We start from the raw sequence: 13,798 nt of genomic DNA on the forward strand, positions 1-13,798 counted from the left end.
CAACTCCTGTGGAAAACAGTATGTCAGTTTCTCAAAAAGGTAAATATGGAATTAACATATGATCCAGTAATTCCACTCCTAGGTGTAGACACAAGAATTTAAAATATATTTTCAGTGGCACATGGCTGGCTTAGTTGGTAGAGCATGTAACTCTTGATTTTGTTTAAAGGCATATATATATATATGTTTTCAAACAAATGCTTGTACACAGATTTTCATAGCAGTACTATTCATAGTAGCAAAAAAATAGAACCCAAATGTCTATCAACTAATGAATGCATAAACTAAAGATGGTATAGCCATACAATGGAATATCATTCAGCCATAAAAAGGAATGAAGTACTAATATGGGCTACAAAGTAAACCTCAAAAACACTATGCTAAAGGAAAGAAGCCAGACACAAAAGGTCACATATGTAGTATGAAACATTCAGAATGGGTAATTCCATTTTGTGGACAGTGGTTACCAGGGAATGTGGAAAGGGAAGTATGGGGAGTGACTTTTTTTTTTAAGACTTTATTTGTCAGCGAGAGAGAGAGAGCGAGCACAAGCAGGGGGAGCGGCAGGCAGAGGCAGAGGGAGAAGTAGGCTCCCCACTGAGCAAGGAGCCCAAAGTGGGACTCGATCCCAGGACCCCAGGATCATGATCCGAACCAAAGGCAGATGCTTAACTGACTGAGCCACCCAGGGGGTCCCAGGGAGTGACTTTTTAATGGGTATGAGATTTCCTTTTGGTATGATGAAAATATTCTGGAGCTAGCTAGCGATGATGGTTGCACAACATTGCAAATGTAGTAAATACTAAAAATTAGACCCATTAGTATAGTTAATGGTTAATTTTATGTTATGTGAAATTTACCTCAGTAAAAAAGAAGGAAAAAAAAAGCATCTTCTATGGACCTCTAGAATCTAGAACAAGATGCTGGAGGGAGATACTGGAAGTAAAAAGACCTCAAATCTTTGCTTTCTACTACACATCTCTCATTATGTTATGGCTTCATTCTCTCTTTTTAGGATATTGAAATAATTCCTGAAGCAGATGTATACTGAAGTTTTACAATGTGTTGGTCACTAAACTAGGCACTAGGAAAACAAACAACAGAGTACAAACACATCATGGCCTGTGCCATGTAAATTCCTCCTGGAACTTACAATCTGGTTGGAGGAGGCGGGCATTGATCAAAAGATCATATCTGTAAAAAGATGTACAACGGTGACAAATGCTACAAGAGAGGTTACAGTGTTATGAAAACATCTTAAAGGAAGATTTAGTGTGAGAAAGAGCATTTAATAGGTGAAGAACATTCCAGTCATAGATTAAAATATGCAAAAGGCCTTGTAGCAGGAGGAAGTATGCTGTCCTTAAGCATCTGCCAGAACGTCATGTGGCTGTAGCAAAAAAGCTTATGAAAAAAAGCTAGCCATACAGAGCCTTCTGACCAGGTAAGGTGAGTCATGACTAGGTATTTTCTCACCTCTAAATCCACTCTCTGCTTTAGGATTTTTGGGGTTGGGACTCTGCAAATATTTCTCCTTTCATAGTGGCTCTCTATTAAGGTCTCCCAATAGAGACTACCAGAAGAACACTGCAAGGCTCAGGAGGAATGATGGAAGCCTCCTTCCTGTTTGCTTCCTGTTCCTATCTATGGCATCCAGCAAAGCTTCTCAATTCCAGCAGTGGCAGTCCCTTCCCATTACAAGCAGCTGAATCAGAATGCAGTTTTTCCAATACTTATAGAACCAGTCTCATTATTCTGTCTTCGGAGACACCAGCACTGACTGCCCAGTGCCTCCTACTCACAGGTCTGGGTCTCAACCCCATGGGGCCCTTCCCCCCAATTCAGAGACACAAGCAGTACCTCCTCTTCAGACATCTGAATTTCAGCTCTCTTTGGCCCTTCTTTTAATTTTTTTTTTAAGTTTTACGTTTTAGTAATTCCAACTTCTACCCTTTATTTCCTCAGCCCTAGGGGTGGTAGGTATTCCTACAATTACTAGCACCGTGATACCTTAGATTTCTCCTTTTACTTCTTCAGTTATGTAGTTAACAATCCATTATATTAAATTCTCTCTTTCATAGCATATGGTTTCTACCTCCTTACATGACCTTGACTAATACATAAGGATCTGATATTTACTCTTCAAGATCCAGTTCAAATGCTACCTTCTACATGTCTTTCCCCATTTCCCTCAGCCTTCAGTTAATTTTTTTTAAGATTTATTTATTTCCGGTGCACCTGGGTGCTCAGTCATTAGGCGTCTGCCTTTGGCTCAGGTCAGGATCTCAGGGTCCTGGCATCAAGCCCCACATCAGGCTCCCTGCTCAACTGGGAGCCTGCTTCTCCCTCTCCCTCTGCTCCTCCTGCTCATTCTCTCTCTCTCCAATAAATAAATAAATCTTGGAGAGAGAGAGAGCGAGAGCTCTTGAGTGGGAGGAGGGGCAGAGGGAGAGAGAGAATCTTCAAGGCAAGTCCCCGCTAAGCGTGGAGACTGATGTGGGGCTTGATCCCAGGACCCTGAGATCATGACCTGAGCCGAAATCAAGAGTTGGATGCTTAACGGACTGAGTCACCCAGGCATCCCTCCTTCAGTTAATTCTTAATGTCTTTTTTAAGGCCTATAGGCTTTTGTTTTTCTAATCATATGCCAAATCACTCCCACATGCCTAATAACATCCTTCTGTTGCCCTACAATTACACTGAAACCCCATCACGCAAATTAACTCTGTGAATCTAACAAATTCACCTACCAATTCTAATAGAGAAGGGTAGGTATAGAGCAGGCAGGAACAGAGATGGGTTCTCATCCTTTCTCCTACATATTGTAATTCTGTGCAATTAATCTCTTAGCTAAATTTCCCTTTTCCCAGCCTTGAAGACGGCTCTGAGGATTAAGTAAAAAGATTAAGATAATGTACGTGAAGACCTTAGCACCATTCAAAAAATAAACTATTATTTTTGCTTTCAGTTTATAATTTATCCAGCTATGAATACCAAGACCTAATTTTTGTTTAGATTAAAAAAAAATGCTAGGGGCGCCTCAGCTGAAGGCAGATGCTTATGCGACTGAGCCACCCAGGCGGCCCCCGCCCCCACTGTGGCCTATTTTAAGCTACCAAATGAATATTTATCAGCTCTTGCAAATCAATAGAAGCTGGTTCCAGCACTCCATTGTATGTCTGTAACATGGAGTGAACTATACAACCTGTTTTAATTCTCAGTTTTCTCATTTGTGAAATATCTGTGGGATAATAATAGAACCTAGTTTATAAAACTGAGGCAGCTGGTTAAGCGCCTGCCTTCAGCTCAGATCATGATTCCTGAGTCCCGGAATGGAGTCCCAGGATTGAGCTCCTCTCCCCACTCATGCTCTCTTTCTCAAATAAATAAATATTTATTTATAAAAACTGTATTTTATTTATTTATTTATTTATTTATTTATTTTTAAAGCTTTTATTTATTTATTTGATGGAGAGTGACAGCAAGAGAGGGAACACAAGCAGGGGAAGTGGGAGAGGAAGAAGCAGGCTCCCCACGGAGCAGGGAGCCCAATGCGGAGCTCAATCCCAGGACATGGGATCACGACCTGAGCCGAAGGCAGACACTTAAAGACTGAGCCACCCAGCTGCCCCTAAATAAAATCTTTAAAAAAATTAAAAAAAAAATGAGGCAAAGGTTAAATGAGTTAATGTAAATAAGGCACAAAAATCAGTAGCTGACACATAGTGTTAACATTATTTTTATTATTTATATATTTATCATGTGTCCTTTTCTCCATATGCCACCAACATTGGTTTGTCATTTCCAATGTTTTCTGCTACATTTTCCAATGTTTGTATTGATTCAAACAAGTCTATCAAGTTCTGTGGCATTCTTGGATCTAGCAACAGAATATCCACTTTGCTGGCCATGGATTTGATAATAACCAACAGATATAAAATCTTGGCAGACATTTCTCAAGATGTTGACTTATTATTGTATTTCTTTAAAGATTTTATTTATTTACTTGAGAGAGAGAGAGGGAGAGAGAAAGCACAGGCAGGGGCAGGGGCAGAGGAAGAGGGAGAAGCAGACTCCCCACTGAGCAGGGAGCCTGATGCGGGGCTCTATCCCAGGACCCTGGGATCATGACCTGAGCCAAAGGCAGACGCCTAACTGACTGAGCCACCCAGGCACCCCACCCCATTTATTTTTTTAAAGATTTTATTTTTGGGGTGCCTGGGTGGCTCAGTCAGTTAGGCGTCTGCCTTTGGCTCAGGTCATGATCCCACGGTCCTGGGATTGAGCCCTGCATCGGGCTCCCTGCTCCACGGGGAAGTCTGTTTCTCCCTCTCCTACTCTCCCTGCTTGTGTTCCCTCTCTCACTTCTCTCTCTGTCAAATAAATAAAATCTTTAAAAAAAAAGATTTTATTTTTAGGTCCTGTGGTCATGATCTATTAATTGACTTTGATCATTTTCCCATTGGAAATTCTGCTATATAGAGTGCAATAGTTTCCCACTGAAGGTTTTAGGGAGCACAGAGGAATGCAGGAAGCCTTATCATCTGTCTTACCCCAGTTTCTTAATCTGTTCACAAAGTCTCAGATGGCCTGCTTCTCCCTGCCTAGAAATATCTGTCCTTAAAGATGTTTGTGTTTCACTTCCTCTAGGAAGTTAGCCTTTATCCTGACTACCATTGTTAGACTCAATCAATCTCTCATTATTGCTCTTACTGGATTGTAATTCAGTTTACACATTTGACTTCACTACCAGATTGTGAGCTACTCTGAGAACATTGACTGCTTCTCCTTTATCTTTCTCCGCCTCCCCCAGCTCCCAGCATCCTGCCTGGAATGTGCTGGTTGTTTTAACAACTATTTGTTGAATTGGTTGGGGTTGCTTTGGAGATGCACCAGTATAAAGCCAGGATATAAAGAAGAAGGATGAAAGAACTCAGAAATAGAGCATGTTGCCCAGTGACAATTAAGTATAGACAAGCAGGGCATGTTCCCACACAGACAGGAATTCTGTATGATTTCAAATTCAGCTGCGTGGGTGAGTTGAAAAGTCAGAAGATTGCGTTGGAAAGGTACATAAGGGCTAATTTGTGAAAGGGCTTCCATGTTCTGGAAGAACAGTAGCCAGTGGTATGCTGGAGTGGACTTGGACCAGCTCATGAACCAATTATAAAATGTCCAGGAATTTTGTGAGCCAGTTGATCTCATATTGGTAGTTTGAAATCAGCCACAGTGTGGGTATTTATACCACAAATAGATCTGCAAATGCTGAAAATCAACCTTTCCTTTTTTCCTCAGAGACACAGTTGTTGATAGGCCACTGGAAAGTTGTTTTTTTTTTTTTAAGATTTTATTTATTTGAGAGAGAGAGAGTGAGCGAGAGACAGAGAGAGAGAAAGAGACAGAAAAGGAGCAGGAGGAGAGGGAGAAGCAGACTCGCTGCTGAGCAGAGAGACCAACATGGGGCCTGATCCCAGGACTCTGGGATCATGACAGGAGCCATAGGCAGATGCTTAATCGACTGAGCCACTCAGGCGCCCTGGCCTCAGGAAAGTTTTGGACATCACATTTAAAAGGTTGTTAAATCTGGGCGCCTGGGTGGCTCAGTCGGTTAAGCGACTGCCTTCGGCTCAGGTCATGATCCTGGAGTCCCGGGATAGAGTCCCACATCAGGCTCCCCGCTCAGCGGGGAGTCTGCTTCTCCCTCTGACCCTACCACCCTCTCGCATGCTCTCTCTCTCTCTCTCAAATAAATAAATAAAATCTTAAAAAAAAAATAAAAGGTTGTTAAATCTTATAAGATTGTTATAAAGATTGGGTGAGAAAATAAATATGTAAAAAGCTTAAAGTACCTGGCATAACCAAAGTACTCCAAAAATATTGTTTGATATTATCACGAGAAATTTTTTTTAAAAGATTTTATTTATTTATTCATGAGAGACAGACAGAGAGAGGCAGAGGGAGAAGCAGGCTCCCAAGGAGCAGGGAGCCCGATGCGGGACTCGATCCCAGGACCCTGGGATCATGACCTGAGCCAAAGGCAGACGCTTAACCATCTGAGCCACCCAGGGGCCCTATCATGAGAAATTTTAAGTACCGATTTCATGTTAGATATTATTCCATGCACTGGGGATATAGCAGTAAACAAAACAATGTCCCTACCATTATGAATTTTAAATTCTAAGGATATGAAACAGATTTTTTTAAAAAGTTTTATTTAAGTAATCTCTACACCCAACATGGAACTTGAACTCATGACCCCAAGATTAAGAGTCACATGTTCTTCTGACTGAGCCAGCCTGTCACCCTTGTGCTTATATCATTTTTAGCAATGTGACCTTAGACAAGCAACTTATTTTCTCTGGGCCTCCATTCCTTCAGCTGCAAAATGATGATAATAAATAGGACCCCTCTCCAAGGGTTATTGTTTTATTTTATTTTTTTATTTTTTTAAAGATTTATTTATTTATTTTGAGAGAGTGAGAATGAGAGAGAGAGAGAGAGTACATGAGAGGGGGGAGGGTTAGAGGTAGAAGCAGGCTCCTCGCTGAGCAGGGAGCCCGATGCAGGACTCGATCCCGGGACTCCAGGATCATGACCTGAGCCGAAGGCAGTCGCTTAACCGACTGAGCCACCCAAGTGCCCAAGGGTTATTGTTTTAAATGAAATGCTTCATGTAAAGTACTTAGCACACTGCCTAGCAAACAGTAAATGTTCACTAAATATTATCACCATTATTATTTTTTCCAAAAGGGAGAAAGATTTGATGTAGAACAGGAAGGGGAAGCAGGCAAAGTGAAGGGTGTAGGGGTGAAAGGAAAATTCGGAAAATCTATAGGGAATATAAATATAACTTTTCTTTTGTCTTTTGGCCTTTGAAAAGTCAGAGGTCCTACTCCAAGGCATGTAGTGGGAGGGCAGAAGCCCTCTGGGGCAGGGAGAGTTAAATGTGGGCATGATCTAGCTCTTTTGTAGTTGTCCGGTTTTGTCATTTGAGTTTTTATGGCGCCTTTCATTTCTACTTTAGCCAAGTATGCAGAGGTTTCTGCCTCTATTTTACCTCTTGCAATAAAGAGGGTCCGCTGAAAATAAGAAGAGGAGGAGGGATGATAATTTAGCAACTAGGATAAATAAAAAACTTAAAGACCCAGGGGCACCTGGCTGGCTCAGTGGGAGGAGCATAGGAGCATGTGACTCTTGATCTTGGGTTTGTAAGTTCAAGCCCCACATTGGGTGTGGAGATTACTTAAATAAATAAATAAATAAATAAATAAATAAATAAATAAAAGGAAAAGTGTAAAGACCTGAAAAGGGTTTATTTAGTAGCAAGAAAAGAAAAAAAGACAATAATATAGACAAGGAGAGCAGGGAAAGTGGAATAAGGTGTGAGAGTACTTGTGACTACCTGTTTCTCCATAATTACCATCCAATGACTTTCTTTAGTGTGTTATTTAGAGCCTGGAATTTGGAACCCAGATTGGATGTCAGATATGGTTTTAGGCCCAAGGGAACTGCGGGTTGTGCTAGGTAGGGTAAAGTCTAGGAGGTGAGATTTCAAATGCACAAGTGTGGGGCAAAAAGAAGGAGGAGAGAACTTTTGGGTCTTAGTGAGTCAATAAGCAGGTAAGAGGGAATCCAGTGGGGTTTGAGCAGCAGAATGTCAATTACTAACATTCTTCACCACCACCACTTTTTTTTTTAACATCAAACGCGCATAATTACAGATATACTCATATATTTGTTTCTTGGTGCAATTTCCATTAAGCCAGATACAACCCCACTTTTTCTCTTTTTTTCCTGTTTTGAACATACAAGGCTGTTTACTGAAGCACTGTTTATAACAATTGGAAACATTGTGAATGATCATCAGTAAGAGAATTATTTATTGCAACATTGTTTTTTTCTCTTTTTAAAAATAAAATCTCTCTCCAAACCATCATCACCTTTTTACACTTGATCTTAGTCAAAAGGCTGAGAAATGATCATCACTTTTTTTTAATTTTTAAATATATTATTTATTTATTTGACAGAGAGAGATGCAGCGAGAGAGGGAACACAAGCAGGGGGAGTGGGAGAGGGAGAAGCAGGCTTCCCGCTGAGCAAGGAGCCGCCGGATGCGGGGCTCAATCCCAGGACCCTGGGATCATGACCTAAGCCAAAGGCAGACGCTTAACAACTGAGCCACCCAGGCGCCCCCATCATCACCTTTTTAATCTTCCCCAGACTGTACTTCATTTTAGCTAAAACCATGTTCTATCTTAAGTTGGTTTTCTCCCCCCCTTCTTCTTTTTTCTTATTGCAACATTGTTTATGAACATTGGAAACAAAGTGAATGGCCCCTCTTTGTTTGAATTACACTTCCTTAGCCTCTACTCCCACTCTCATTTCCCTATATACTGCAAACCATCTGTTTATATATATGTACATTTGTGGATAGAATTTTTTTAGCCCCACCTTGATAGAATAGATTTTTCAATGTTGTTGAATTTATAATATTTTCCTTAATGACTTGTCCTTTCATGCTTAAGGATATTTTCCTCTACATTAAGATCATCAAGGGGCGCCTGGGTGGCTCAGTCGTTAAGCATCTGTCTTCGGCTCAGGTCATGATCCCAGGGTCCTGGGATCGAGCCTCGCATCGGGCTCCCTGCTCCGCGGGAAGCCTGCTTCTCCCTCTCCCACTCCCCCTGCTTGCGTTCCCTCTCTCGCTGTGTCTCTCTGTCAAATAAATAAATACAATCTTAAAAAAAAATACATCATCAAGAAAGCTTCTAATATATCTCTTTCAAAGACACACAGGGGAGGGCGCCTGGGTGGCTCAGTTGGTTGAGCGACTGCCTTCGGCTCAGGTCATGATCCTGGAGTCCCAGGATCAGGTCCCACATCGGGCTCCCTGCTCAGCAGGGAGTCTGCTTCTCCTTCTCACCCTCCTCCCTCTCATGCTCTCTGTCTCTCATTCTCTCTCTCAAATAAATAAATAAAATCTTTAAAAAAAAAAAAAGACACACAGGGGACATTGACATGTGGGATATACACAGTTGTACAGTGGGTTATACACATTTCTAGCTAGAAACTGCAACATTACTCATTTCTTTCCTTATCGGGAATGAAAGTAAATGAGAATTAACATAATGGGAATAATCTTGAAACTCTTTCTATTTCTTTTTTTTAAAGATTTTATTTATTTGTTTGACAGAGAGAGACACAGTGAGAGAGGGAACACAAGCAGGGGGAGTGGGAGAGGGAGAAGCAGGCTTCCCGCGGAGCAGGGAGCCCGATGCGAGGCTCGATCCCAGGACCCTGGGACCATGACCTGAGCCGAAGGCAGACAGACGCTTAAAGACTGAGCCACCCAGTCTCCCTCCTTCTATTTCTTAAACTATAAATAAATGACTGGATCTTAATTATTACAAGTAACAGATTACTTGTGACATATTTTGCAACTGTGGAGTTATATCTTTGGGGAATCTATAGAGGGCAAATTGCAATCTCTAACCAAGTTATAAAGGCATATACTCCTGTGGCTCAGAGCTTCCATTTCTGAGAATTTAGACTACAGTTCTGTATGCACACATGTGCTTTACTATTTGTAAATGGAACATTGTTTTTAAATTGCAAAAAATTGGAAACAACCTAAATGGCCTTCGATAAGGGACTGATTAAACAAATTACAGTTTATCCACACAAGAGATACTATGGAGCAGTAATATAAAACAAGATAAGGAAGAAGTTATTTTTATGCCATTGTACAAAATGTATTCCAGGGTGTTCAAATATGTTGTTTAGTGAAAAAAGGTGGAGGACAACTATATAAATGCTTCCTTTTGGGGACACCTGGCTGGCTCAGTCAGGGGAGCATATGATGCTTGATCTTGGGTTTGTGAGTTTGAGCTCCACATTGGGTGTAGAGATAACTTACAAAACAAACAAACAAAACAAAACAAAACAAAAAACTTAAGAAAATGCTTCCTTTTTTAAAAAAAGATTTTATTTATTTATTTGACAGAGAGAATGAAAGAGCACAAGCAGGGGGAGCCGCAGAGGGAGAGGAAGAAGCAGGCCCCCTTCCAAGCAGGGAGCCCAATGCGGGACTCGATCCCAGGACCCTGGGATCATGACCTGAGCCGAAGGCAGACGCTTAACCATCTGAGTCACCCAGGCACCCGAAAATGCTTCCTTTTGTATAGAAGAGTCAGAATATATTTGAACTTATATCTGGGGTGGTTTTTTTTTTGGAACTTATATTTGAATTTGCTTATATATGTATGAAGAAACCCTGAAAAGATTCATATGAAAGTAAGAGTAGTGGTTAACCAATGGAAACAGGACCAATGAGGGAGAAGAATTTGAGGGAGACTTTGCATTGTATGCGTTTTATATAGTTTCTGGGATTTGAACCATATGGATACCATTAACTATTTACAATTAAATTATAAGACATTTATTATAGGATCCCAGGGTCCTGGGATCGAGTCCCGCATCAGGCTCCTTGCTCAACAGGGAGTCTGCTTCTTCCTCTCCTTCTGCCTCTCCCCCTGCTTGTTCTCTCTCGCAAATGAATAAATAAAATCTTAAAAAAATAAATTATAAGACATTTGGGGAGTGGAGTACCAGCAGATTTAGAGCCTGATCAATTAATAAACTTCTTTAACCTCCATTCCTCCCCCTTTCTCTTTATCTCTGGATTGGCATGAGTTTCAACCCACAAGAAATATTTAATAAGTATGCTTAAATTATAGAGAACAGTGCTAGGTACCGGAGCTCCCAAAGGACAAAGTAGAACAGGACTTAGTCCCTTGAAGTGATCCAGGTGGATTTTATTTTATTTTTTAAAGATTTTATTTATTCATTTGAGAGAGATAATGAGAGAGAGAGAGCACAAGAGTGGGGAGGGTCAGCGGGAGAAGCAGACTCCCCGCTAAGCAGGGAGCCCGATGTGGGACCTGATCCTGGGACTCCAGGATCATGACCCGAGCCAAAGGCAGTCGCTCAACCAACTGAGCTGCCCAGGTGCCCCTTATCATTCTTTTTAGTATCTAGGACAAGAATAAAAAATGTTCTCTTCTCCTTTTCCTCTTCTCCCCGCCCCTTATAATCTTGCAAAATGCTGGAAATATATTAGAATTCCTACTTAATTCTCCTCCCCCTCACTTGGAGAGCACTAAGGCTTGGGGAGCTCAAGAACCTTCCATCAGGTCCAGACTGGAAGAACTTAGGTCAGGGCCAAGACTCAACTTGCTTCCCTTGGGTCCCCCGGGGCCTTGTGAAGGTTCTTGGACCTCTCAGATGCTGCTGTGACTGTGGTTTCCGGCTTCCTGAGTTCTCACAGTCAGCTGGGTGCTGCAGATATCATACCCCAGGTCCTACTTTGGAGACTGACATGCTCAAGCTTGGTGATACTCTGAGTATATGGGGTCTTTGAGTGTGAGTCACAACTGAGGGGCTTGCTTTTCTATTTTAGTTTTCCTCTTTTCCCTAGACAGACTCATTGTAAATACCTTGGGGTTGCATAAGGACAGAGTGTAAAGGTTTGCTGGCTAGAGGCTGAGAAAGATCAGTTTTCTAACTGAATATCTTATCTCATGTTAGGCCTTTAGTTCTGCTTCTCTTTAGCCAGGGGCATTTTGAATACTCTAGACGATGATGAATCTAGTAAGAAAGCAATCAGAAAATCATTTATATAGAACTTTGCAGTTTATAATAAATTTTCTCATATGCTATTTAACTTAAATTTGACAATTTAAGAAGAAAGTGATGCGTAGGGAGTGAAAGGACTTTCCATGCAGATATTACCCGCCTCTTGTGCTACTATATACCTTACGTGCATGCAGGGTTTCCTTGTGGAGCTGTCATTTTACAGGTTGGGACCAGAGTTCTGAACTGGTTAGACACTTAGCAGGAGAGATTCTATTTCATGGAATTGAGGCTGCTTTACATTATTTCACTCATTCACTAATTGCAACTATTAGTTGAATGCCTATCTTGTACAAAGAAAGGCTCTATCTAAGACATAATTGGGAGGTTGAGACCAACTACTAGTGAGATGCTGGGGAGAATCTTAAGGCCCAAAGAGGGATGCTGCTAAGGAGGCAGGGGTAAGACTGGGGCTTTAGATCAGAATTTTGCAAACTGGAGTTCTGTGACTGGCAGCTAGTGAAGGTCCAGTTTAGAAGAAGCTGGCAAGCCAGGTTTCTGCAGGAATCAGAAAGAGCTTAACTCCCAAGGTACTTTTTTCATATGTGTATCAGGTTATTTTTGCCTGGCCAGCATCAGCTCTCCCCTCTTTTCCCAGCTCGGGGGAATATCCTTATGGGCATATTGCTCCTCTCTTCTTTCCCTGGCAGCCTGGACTAATCCATGTGATCTGAGATTGACCAATCAACAGTGCCTCTGGGCCAAGATTTTTGCCTCTTAAGTGAGTGACTCAAAGACAAAAGGATGTTAGGACTGAATCCCAGCCGTGGTGTGTGGTGCTGTTGGCAGCAGCAGTTGCTTCTTGGTGAAGCTGCTTTTCTGTTTGCTTGTTTTCCATGCTTGCCCTGTAGTCCACACTCTAGGCCCCTGATATCCTTGTAATATATTTCTCTCTCTTTTTTAAAAATATTTTATTTATTTATTTGACAGAGAGAGACACAGCAAGACAGGGAACACAAGCAGGGGGAGTGGGAGAGGGAGAAGCAGGCCTCCTGCCGAGCAGGGAGCCCGATGCGGGGCTCGATCCCAGGACCCTGGGATCATGACCTGAGCCGAAGGCAGTCACTTAAGGACTGAGCCACCCAGGTGCCCCTGTATATTTCTCTTTTGCTTGTATTGGCAACAGTGTCAGTGCCTGAACTTGCAACAGACAAAAAGAACTTTAACTTACAAATTTCAATGATTTCTTTACCAGGCTGTGAGATCCTTGAGAGCAGGGCCTACATCTCATTCTACTGTGTCTTTGGTGCCCAGCTCAAGCCCTTGTTTCAATGCATGCAGGCTGAATAAGTGAAGAAACAGGTTGTATTTATGTGGGGCTATTGAGTCTGGGATTCTTGGCATTATTATGGTTGTGCGACAACAAATCCTCTTATGCTACAACAGCCACTAACATTTCTTTTTTTTTTTTTTTTTAAGATTCCATTTACTTATTTGAGAGAGAGCATAGAGGGAGAGTGAGAGGGAGAAGCAGATTCCCTGCTGAGCCTGACATGGGGCTGGTTCCCAGGACCCCGAGATCATGATGTGAGCTGAAGGCAGATGCTTAACCAACCAACTGAGCCACCCAGGTGCCCCAGCCATTAACATTTGAACAATTTCATGTTAATAGACATAAACGGAGAGGATCCTGGGAAGGTCCTTTCTTATTGTATTGGAGCACTGAGCTGAGTTTTTGCAGGTGGTTCTGGTCTTCAAATTCCTGAGGGTTTTTTTTTTTTTTAACACAAATGGAGTATTTCACTAATTTGCGTGTTATCCTTGGACAGGGGCCACACTAATCTCTGTATCGTTATAATTTTTGTATATGTGCTGCTGAAGTGAACACAGCTGAAGATTTTGTCCCTGGTTTCCCAGAACCTCTTCCTCTGCCCGGAGGTAATGCCCTCTTCAAGCCTGATTTGAAGAACACCTCTCCTATGGACTTGGGCCATAAAGAAGAATCTACTAGTTTTTTGATATCATTTTCTTTCCTTTCATTCCTTCAACAGATAATACATTGAACATCTATTATTTGTCAGGTTTGACAATTCAGTTGATATAAGATAGTTCCTAACTCTAATTTAGGAAATAGACAAATATAATCAAGAGAACAAACAAATGAAAT

General features: G+C 41.6%; 1 non-coding gene across 1 annotated transcript; it reads right to left on the minus strand.

The window, feature by feature from the left end:
* Positions 1 to 13,415: 13,415 nt before the first annotated feature.
* Positions 13,416 to 13,519, minus strand: LOC114220854 (U6 spliceosomal RNA). The gene has a single exon (XR_003611636.1). It is a non-coding gene; the product is annotated as a U6 spliceosomal RNA (small nuclear RNA).
* Positions 13,520 to 13,798: the final 279 nt, after the last annotated feature.

The sequence above is a fragment of the Eumetopias jubatus genome, unplaced genomic scaffold (assembly GCF_037043125.1).
Source record: "Eumetopias jubatus isolate StellerSeaLion01/CBP00866 unplaced genomic scaffold, mEumJub1_p1.0 scaffold_9, whole genome shotgun sequence".
Lineage (NCBI taxonomy): Eukaryota > Metazoa > Chordata > Mammalia > Carnivora > Otariidae > Eumetopias > Eumetopias jubatus.